This window comes from Pieris napi, chromosome 21 (assembly GCF_905475465.1).
Source record: "Pieris napi chromosome 21, ilPieNapi1.2, whole genome shotgun sequence".
Lineage (NCBI taxonomy): Eukaryota > Metazoa > Arthropoda > Insecta > Lepidoptera > Pieridae > Pieris > Pieris napi.
The window spans coordinates 5527609-5538169 of record NC_062254.1 but is presented as its reverse complement, the minus strand read 5'-3'; the positions used below and the strand labels follow the sequence as shown (position 1 = coordinate 5538169).

The following is a 10561-nucleotide window of genomic DNA, read 5'->3' as shown; positions in this document are numbered from 1 at the left end:
AATAAAAATATGAAAAAAAATAAAATAATGAAACATAAAATTTATTTTAATTCGTCCAGCAAAGCGGGCGCGAAACGGCTAGTTATTGATATAGCGATGATGCCTATCACCTATTGCTCGGTGTTTCGATCGCATTAAAAGTGATGTGAATACAAAAGTGAGACAATTATTAATTAGTTTAACATTTTATTAGTATTATTATTATTATTAAATGAATCGGCAAGATTATTTCGCTCCCTTAGCTACTCTTTTCTCTGGTGCAAAGGAATTAAACCACTAGGCCAACACTGCTCAAGGAAGTTTTCTTTTTATGTGCTCAATTAACCCTGGCTAGGAGGAACCCGGCATATAATATTGATCGCCTACATGTCTATAAAACAAAAATTATCAAAGAAACGGATACAATCTGCGGTCAAGACCTATACAGGGTTGTAGCGTCACTGCATGATTATTATTGAATTTTTTGCGTTCACTTAAGAATATTAAATTGGGTAAACCTAACTAAACTGCTTAAGTTTCATATTTGGTCTTAGGAAATATGACCATGTGTCTAAATTCCGCAGCAGCCGGGTGGCTGACTCAGACGTGATGCTCATCTTCTTTAAATTCTATACCTTCTACATCCTGATCAATCGTGACTAGTGTAATTCTTGTATTTCCTTTTCTTTTGTATTGCATCGCCATTAATGAATCCGGGAGATTAGCTTTTTAGTTTGTTTTATTACTATTTTTATATTACTTAAGCTTAAGGTTCTATATTTTTTTATATAACATTTGGTTATACATTTCGTGCACTTTACTCATCAAATTTATTTTTTTAGTTTTTCCCTTACTAAGGTTGCCTGGAAGAGATCGCTTGTTAGAGATAAGGCCGACCGTTGCAACCCTTATTATTTTTATGTATTGTGTTCTTTGTGTTTTTTGTAATGCAATGAAGTGTGAATAAAAAAATAAAAAATAAAGAAACTCAACCCTAAGGCAATCTAAGAAATGTATTACATTATCGACATGTACGCGCCTTAATAGTTACTATTGTTAGTGTTTGCTTTGAATCGAACTCGCAAAGTGGCCTCAAAACACGTAGCAATTATTGTTTGGCACGGCTATATTTTATGGCGAAAATCGGTAGATATAAATAAAGTTTTTATTACTCTGAAAAATGTGTTAGTTCAAAAATAGAGAGAGAGAGTAATGTTTCCAGCCCAACTTAGGGCTTATCTCTATTGAGAGAACTACGCATGCATAAGTGTCAGAGGCACAAATACACTGACTATTCCATATGTACTATGATTGGATGAAAGTCTTCGTTCAGTCGTCGACACAACTGCACGCGCCACAGCATATAGGAGAGGCATCAAAATAAATATTAGAGTTAATAGGTTTTAATAAGTTAGAAATTAGTCAACACTTAACATACTTATGCCTAGATATAATACATTCCATAATTGAGATTCAATATAACCATTATCGAGGCGAATCACTTAAAACAATGATTATTTCGAGTGGGAGTCATCTGGGGGTAAGCTTTCCTGAGCGAAGATGCGGAGACGAAGCAAGTGTTGTAGTGTGGTGGTGGATTGACAGGTGCCCCAAAATGTGGGTTGCTCAATCTGCTCGGTCCGAAGCAGGGGTTCGTTGCGATAGAGTATCCTTGGACGGTGAAAGCTCCAGGCATGTTGGTTCGACGGTTCATTCTAGAATAAAAATATAAAATTAAAGTCGCTTATACTGAAATTAATATTTTTTATTGAGATTATATAAAACAGGGTATTTAAATAATAGTCCAGTAACAGGTGGTCTTCCTATATCGGTTTATAGATGCTACTTAACAGTGAAAGGCTTCGTTTGTTAAGTTAAATATAGGTTACTTTTTTGTTTATTTATTTATAGCCTTATATCAGAATCAGAATACAAAATATATACATTATAACTATTATTTTCCTTAATCTATGATAACTAACTCTGTGTGCCTACGGGCAAAGGCCTCCCCCATTGTCCTCCATTTTTCCTTATTGTAAACCAATCTCGTCCAGGTCTTAGTCTTTCCTGCCATTTCCACGATTTCATCGGCCCACCTCTTAAATTGCCTACCTTTGTTTCTTTTATGGCCTCTTGGTTGCCATAGTGTGACAATTTTGCTCCATTTTTCTGCTCCTCTTATGGTATGTCCAGCCCATTTCCATTTTAGTACTTTTGTTTTATACACAACGACAACAACAAATATAGGTTACTTAACAATTATCAATTTTTAATTAGTAGATATTATTTTGTACTAAAAATCGCACATCCAACATAAAAATTTATAGGTAATCGTGATATCACACTATTTATCGAAGTCCCTTCCCAATCTCGAGCCTATGCTGTATAAATATTTAAGAACCCTTTTAAAGACCTACGTAAGACCAAATAAATCACGAAGAAATGTACTTACGTTACAGAATTTATGTCGATAAGTGAATAAAAAGCTGATGGTAGCAATCGAATTTAAATTAATAGTTATTCAATATGTAACTGGCGATATTTAAAAAGGGGCAACATTTATATTAAAGGTTTATCGGATTATGATTTTAATCAGATGGCAATTTCATTCTATTTTAAAAACATATCTGATAAAACTTTCAAAATAGATGTTTATCACGCAACAATTATTGGAAATGCACTAATTATCTAATACTTAGCTAGATAGTTTAGTTATTCAGAGAAGACATAGAATAAATATGTAATAACAAATGTAAAAGCTAGAACTGGAACTAACTGCTTTCATTTGAGAACTCATCAGATAATTATACAGAATTCTACAGTAATTTATACTTTACTAATAGACGATTCAATAGGCTATTTCAACTTAAGACATTCCCGAGAAATCTATGGTTCGTCAGCGGCCAGGTCTCCTTCTACCTGTCACTTAGCTTTGTCAAACATAAAGAAAATATTTTAAGAAATAGGCATATAGCTTAAAAAGATTACTAGACGAGGCAACCCCGAGAATAAGGATGATTCAGATGTCTCGACTCTTGAAAAAATCAAACCTAACCGTCAAGAGCTTCGACGTCATAGAAAATAGAAAACAAATATATATTGAAATAGATGAAAGGAGAAAATTTTAAACTAAAGTTTAGTTAATACACCTGAGATGGAAGCTGAGGGAGGGTCGGCAATCGGCATCCTCACGCAAATCTAAATAAATGACCCATTAGACTTTATTGAAGTGAAACTTCTTTAGGCGCATAAGGGTAAAATGTTTACGGATGAAACGCAATAATAATAATATATAGCGTCACGAAGATGTGCAGCGTTTGTCGAAGAAAAGGGAGAGAGCGATTGAGACCGATTGAGACAGAGTGAGAAGGGCGAATTACCTTATAGAAATTCTATTTTTTTAATTAAAATTTCGTACAGAGAATTTATAAAAGATTAGTATTTTATATTCTATGCAAAATATTTTATTGAAATCTCAAATGACGAATTGTAAATTGAAATGACACGTGTTTTATTATCGAATAAATAAATTAAACAAACTAAATTTCTAATTTGTATTAAGTTTCGACACTTTTAATATTTTAATGACAATTAAGTAAATTCATTAAATTCCTAACATATCTTCCTTTTTTCCTTCCTCTAAGTCTGTATTTGTATAAATATGAACAAGACTTAAAATAAGTTTGCCAAAGAAGTTTCACTTCTGACATGTGTACTTTGTACGCACGCAGTTTTATTCATTATTAATGTTGTTGTTAATATATAAATAGGTGACATGATATATACATATCGACGTAGGAAAGCATATTTGCTGTAAGTAGACAAAATACCTAAAGTGACTTTTTCCTGCCATTAGAATCAGAAAAAAAGCCGCATCGAATGACCCGGGTCGTTTGTCTCTACGATGAAAAAAAAATTACATACGCCGTTGAAAACGCCCGTACTTATATATTTTTTAGCAAGATTAAATGCTGTATGTAGACCAAAATCTAGTCATTTCAGACTTTTTGTACTTACAGCAAAAGAAAAACTGCATTTTTTTCTTTACAAATACTTACTTCTTCCCATTTAAAAACTTAGCGCTACTTACAGCAAGTTTAGGCAACCTACAGTTTTAGTTTTTTTTTACCATTTACGACATTTTATTTCAACCAAACATTACATTACCAAATGACCCACTGCATTTCTAGATCTAATCATAAGTATAAACACTAAACAGCTAATATTACATCTTGAATTGCAATTGAAAGTACCCAAATACATAAATTTACTGCATACAGCATATTTACCGCCTGTAAATTGATAATATTTCCGCGCGTACATTTTTCTTCCTTAGGGCCAGTTTTTTGATCCGTAGTAAAAAATGGTTTTACCATTTGTTACATTAACTATAGTTAAATGAATAACCATTGGTAAAATCGTAAATGCGTTTTTCAATGCCTTTTTTAACTATAGTTAATCTTAACAATTTGTCAATTTGTTGCCAGTGCAATGAGCAATGACATCCCAAAAAATGTGGTTGTTTTTTGTGGGGAACATTTATTTTGTATGACAACACTAGACATATTGAATGAATGAAATTCATTTTTGCCATCTTCATTCGTTATTTGCGCTTTGAAGAGTTTGAAGTGTCAAATTAATCTAAATAACACGATATAAATAAAGTTGTTTTTCTGTGTTTTAATACGGTTTACACTTTTTACGATACTTAAATATATAAATAACGATGTCCGCAAACAGCCAACGGTCAAATAAGTAAGTACAAACATATTTTCGTGTTATTTATTCCGGTTAATCTTGTGTTTCGTAATAGAAAGTAATACATTTATATTTTGTTAAAGGGACCATACTGCTAACTTCGCCAAAAAAGAAACTGCCAAACTGGTGATGCTTCTCAAGGATTACACAGTCGTAACCTGCAAACAACTGATCACTGCAGCAATCTACAAAAAGATGCAGCTTGGAAATCTCTGTGACGTTTTCAACTCAAATGGGTCTAGACACCGACGTGTTAAATTTAATATACATTTAATGAAGGTGTAGGCACATTTTTATATTAATTCTTGTATAGCTGTGTTCTACAACAAAAGGAAAAAATCTTTTAACCCTTTGGAAACAAGGAAGCGGATTATGATCCACACGGATAAAAAAAATTGAGTTTTTGAAACAAAGACAAATAAGAGAGGATGATTTGTTCAATTATGCTAAGGAAGAGCATCAAAAACATTTGCTGCACCAATGAGAGGCCCACCAAAAATCCATACTGCATAAAGAGGAGGTGCACCAAAAAGTGATGCAGCAGATGGAAGAAAGGCACAATAAATATATGTAGCAGCAAAAAGAGTTGCATCAAATTGAGGTGAAATGCAAGAAGAAACAATTAGAAAATATTTAATTGCTACTTTAGGGTTTCATGTAAATTTTGTAATGTTTTTTTAATAAAAATGGTTTGTATTTAAGTTATAATTAAACAGTTTATTAATCAAGTCAAATGTTTTATTTATAAATTCTTGTAACAAAGTAGGTAGATGCTAACTCACAAATGTAATAAAAACCCTAAAGAATATCATAGGTCCCTAACTAATGTGTAGCTGTAGTTTTTAGTATAAGTACATACTTGTATGTACTTATAATAATTATAAGTTAATATTATTAGTAATATATAAATAATATTAACTCTAATTCATTGTGTATTCTATTGCCTATAATATTAACTTATAATAATTATATGTTAATATTATAGGCAATAAAACACATAATGAATTAGTAATATACTTAATTATATACTGCTGCGGTTCTGTAACTAGTAATGAAGCAAAATAGGTTTGTATGAGCTGCTGTCTATATATACTCATGTTCTTGTATTTTATTTAATTATAATAATTATAAGTTAATATTATAGGCAATAAAACACATAATGAATTAGTAATATACTTAATTATATACTGCTGCGGTTCTATAGTTAGTAATGAAGCAAAATAGGTTGGTATGAGCTGCTGTCTATATATACTCTTGTTCATTGGCAGTTTAAGATCATTCCCAATTTCAGTAACAATCCAGAGCACTGTTCCCTTCGATAGGGGGTAACAGTGACAAAAATCTACATCATCCCAGGTTTCTAATGGCGGATGACATTGCCTAAATATTTTTGGTCACTCATTGACACATTCTCATATAATATTATCGTCTTCTTCATCGTCTCATTAATTAAAGTATCTCAATATGTTTAAATTCATCATTAGATAGTAATAAACGTATTTATCATAGTTTGATTTCTGTGACAAACAGCTGTTACTATATAAATTACCAGCGGCCATCTTTTTAACCCTCCGATACTGAGTAGTTAACTTTTTTGCCTAATGGTTAGATATTTTACCATTGGATGCTCTTACCACGGATCAAAAAACGCATTTTGCTGATATTTAACTAATAGCAACGATTTTTTACCAATAGTTGAGTTAACTACGGATCAAAAAACCGCCCCTTAGGGCCAGTTTTTTGATCCGTAGTAAAAAATGGTTTTACCATTTGTTACATTAACTATAGTTAAATGAATAACCATTGGTAAAATCGTAAATGCGTTTTTCAATCCCTTTTTTAACTATAGTTAAAGTTAACAATTTGTCAATTTGTTGCCAGTGCAATGAGCAATGACATCCCAAAAAATGTGGTTCTTTTTTGTGGGGAACATTTATTTTGTATGACAACACTAGACATATTGAGTGAATGAAATCCATTTTTGCCATCTTCATTCGTTATTTGCGCTTTGAAGAGTTTGAAGTGTCAAATTAATCTAAATAACACGATATAAATAAAGTTGTTTTAATACGGTTTACACTTTTTACGATACTTAAATATATAAATAACGATGTCCGCAAACAGCCAACGGTCAAATAAGTAAGTACAAACATATTTTCGGGTTATTTATTCCGGTTTATCTTGTGTTTCGTAATAGAAAGTAATACATTTATGTTTTGTTAAAGGGACCATACTGCTAACTTCGCCAAAAAAGAAACTGCCAAACTGGTGATGCTTCTCAAGGATTACACAGTCGTAACCTGCAAACAACTGATCACTGCAGCAATCTACAAAAAGATGCAGCTTGGAAATCTCTGTGACGTTTTCAACTCAGATGGGTCTAGACACCGAAGTGTTAAATTTAATATACATTTAATGAAGGTGTAGGCACATTTTTATATTTATTCTTGTATAGCTGAGTCCTACAACAAAAGGAAAAAATCTTTTGACCCTTTGGAAACAAGGAAGCGGATTATGATCCACACTGATAAAAAAAATTGAGTTTTTGAAACAAAGACAAATAAGAGAGGGTGATTTGTTCAATTATGCTAAGGAAGAGCATCAAAAACATTTGCTGCACCAATGAGAGGCCCACCAAAAATCCATACTGCATAAAGAGGAGGTGCACCAAAAAGTGATGCAGCAGATGGAAGAAAGGCACAATAAATATATGTAGCAGCAAAAAGAGTTGCATCAAATTGAGGTGAAATGCAAGAAGAAACAATTAGAAAATATTTAATTGCTACTTTAGGGTTTCATGTAAATTTTGTAATGTTTTGTTATAAAAATGGTTTATATTTAAGTTATAATTAAACAGTTTATAAATCAAGTAAAATGTTTTATTTATAAATTCTTGTAATAAAGTAGGTAGATGCTAACTCACAAATGTAATAAAAGCCCTTAAGAATATCATAGGTCCCTAACTAATGTGTAGCTGTAGTTTTTAGTAAATAAGTTAATATTATTAGTAATATATAAATAATATTAACTATGTATTTTATTGCCTATAATATTAACTTATAATAATTATAAGTTAATATTATAGGCAATAAAACACATAATGAATTAGTAATATACTTAATTATATACTGCTGCGGTTCTGTAGCTAGTAATGAAGCAAAATAGGTTTGTATGAGCTGCTGTCTATATATACTCTTGTTCATTGGCAGTTTAAGATCATTCCCAATTTCAGTAACAATCCAGAGCACTGTTCCCTTCGATAGGGGGTAACAGTGACAAAAATCTACATCATCCCAGGTTTCTAATGGCGGATGACATTGCCTAAATATTTTTGGTCACTCATTAACACATTCTCATATAATATTATCGTCTTCTTCATCGTCTCATTAATTAAAGTATCTCAATATGTTTAAATTCATCATTAGATAGTAATAAACGTATTTATCATGGTTTGATTTCTGTGACAAACAGCTGTTACTATATAAATTACCAGCGGCCATCTTTTTAACCCTCCGATACTGAGTAGTTAACTTTTTTGACTAATGGTTAGATATTTTACCATTGGATGCTCTTACCACGGATCAAAAAACGCATTTTGCTGATATTTGACTAATAGTAACGATTTTTTACCAATAGTTGAGTTAACTACGGATCAAAAAACCGGCCCTTAGTTACAGCGTTTTAACGGTTTGTGATTTAAAAAACTGTTTACTGTAACTAGCCAAACACGTACTTATAGTAACTTTGGATAAAAAGTTTACATTGCAAATGGTGACTGGCAGTTAAATAAATATATGTTTCAAAAATGGTAGCAATATCATGGATAGGTCAGACACTATTAATTTTTTTCCGAAATTAATAAAGTTTTTTGGCTCTGGTGAACAATTGCAATATGTCTACTTACAGCAAATGTGCTTTCCTACGTCGATATTTGAATGTGTTAGAAGAAGAATATTGCGATACCTGCTGTCGCATGGATGACATGGAGGCATGTTCGGTGTTATTGATCTAGTTTGTCAACTCGGAAAGTATAATTTAGAATAATAAATTAAAAGATTCTATATTATTTTGACGATTATATCACGTTTGCGTTATGAGTGAGGAGGTTAGTAGGGAAGCCTAAAACTACTTAGTTCGATAAGTAAGACAAGACTTTAGTTAGGACTTTAATGGGGGAAGTGGCGATTTCTACAAATTAAAAAAAAATAGACACATAACATTATTTAACTGATATGTTTTTCCTCCTCAAATTCGTCGAAGAGTTTTTGTAAAAATTGCCGATTCATATTGCGTTATCTAGTTACTCATTTATTCACGTGATATCTATAGCAATTGTTTATACGAATGATTAATAAAATCTTAAGCCTTCCAAGAATTATACTCGTCAGGGTAGTAATAAAACTATTACCTAATATCTTATTTTAATTTTATTTTTTTTATTCCTGAAAATCTTTAGTCAATAACTGTCGCCGCACACGGGCCACACGCCACAGCCACAAACGCCGCCACGAGAAGCTAGAAGCGGCTACAAAGGTAGCTGAAGCGCGCGACAGCCACTTGTGGCCGGTGGTCGACACTTGCGGTCGGTGGCTGCTACTTTTTTTAACCCTTGCCTGCAGTATCATAATGGACTCTGACAAAGAAGGTTTAATTGCGCTACTTTTGATATAAAGACGTCGTCGTAGAAGACGAAACCATAGTTATTGGATACACAGAAAGACATTAAATATCCCCTCACCACGACAGGTCGGTAATCGACAACCATTGAACTATACATGATGAAGCATTTGGCCTCAATGAAAATATGATGAGGCCATATTCTGGAAAATATTTGGACTTAGACAAAAAAGTTTTCAATTATAGGTTAAGCCGTGCCAGACATTGCATTGAGTGTACCTTCGGCGTACTAGCAAACAAATGGAGAATATTACATCGCCTATTAAACACTTCTGTTCATTTCTCAGAAGACATTCTGAAATCTTGTTGCATTTTGCACAACTTTATTCGCAAAAGGGATGGTTTCAATTTTCGTCACACTTTGAAAATAGTGGGACTCGAAAATATAAAAAAATACAGTCTGGCCAGTAACACGAGATTTCTTCCCAGCCCTGCGATTCTGTAACTCACTTCACGAACTCACACAGCGGTTTTCGCATCGGCGGTCGCTCTCAAATCAGTCGTGAAGCAGTCATATTATGATTTGGCATTCTGAAAAGGTGGGAGCTTGTAGTTTATTGTTTATCAGAATGCCAAATCATAAAATGACTGCTTCACGACTGATTTGAGAGCGACCGCCGATGCGAAAACCGCTGTGTGAGTTCGTGAAGTGAGTTACAGAATCGCAGGGCAGGCCTTCATTTTTTCTCCTCTATTACTAAAACTATCACTTTTTGAATCCCAAATCGCAGGACGGGATTGTATCTCTGATATAAATAATTCTATATCCATATTTATATACCTATATGAAACACAGACTACGTGCGTGCGTTACCGTCGACTTCAGGTTAACCGAAGCAAGGGAGAGAGGGGCGCGGAATCGCGCGAGTGGCGTGTGGCGGCTTATTGTGTCGGCGTTAAGTGGCCGGTGCGAGCCACAAGAAGCAAGCTGCGACGATTTGTAGCGTGTGGCCGCCACCGGCGCCAACCGTGTGCGGCGAGTCCATAAAATGTATGAAAATTACAGGAAATATGCCAGTGGCGGCGTTTTGTGGTTGTGGCCGGTGGCCCATGTGCGGGGACCCTTAGATCCAAGCATACCTACATGCGTCCCCTAACATCACAGCATAAACTAAAATAGATTTTCATTCATCTCCCATAGGCTAAA

At 33.4% G+C, this 10561-nt stretch overlaps 3 long non-coding RNA genes across 3 annotated transcripts; 2 read left to right on the top strand and 1 right to left on the bottom strand.

Moving 5' to 3' along the window:
• Window positions 1-1368: 1368 nt before the first annotated feature.
• On the bottom strand, window positions 1369-2725 carry LOC125060411. The gene is made up of 2 exons (XR_007118854.1): window positions 2432-2725; window positions 1369-1694 (listed from the first exon to the last, which is right to left on the bottom strand). It is a non-coding gene; the product is annotated as an uncharacterized LOC125060411 (long non-coding RNA).
• A 1842-nt stretch (window positions 2726-4567) lies between these two features.
• Window positions 4568-5522, top strand: LOC125060484. The gene is made up of 2 exons (XR_007118866.1): window positions 4568-4734; window positions 4821-5522. It is a non-coding gene; the product is annotated as an uncharacterized LOC125060484 (long non-coding RNA).
• An 898-nt stretch (window positions 5523-6420) lies between these two features.
• LOC125060451 lies at window positions 6421-7563 on the top strand. The gene is made up of 2 exons (XR_007118859.1): window positions 6421-6876; window positions 6963-7563. It is a non-coding gene; the product is annotated as an uncharacterized LOC125060451 (long non-coding RNA).
• The last annotated feature ends 2998 nt before the right edge of the window (window positions 7564-10561 follow it).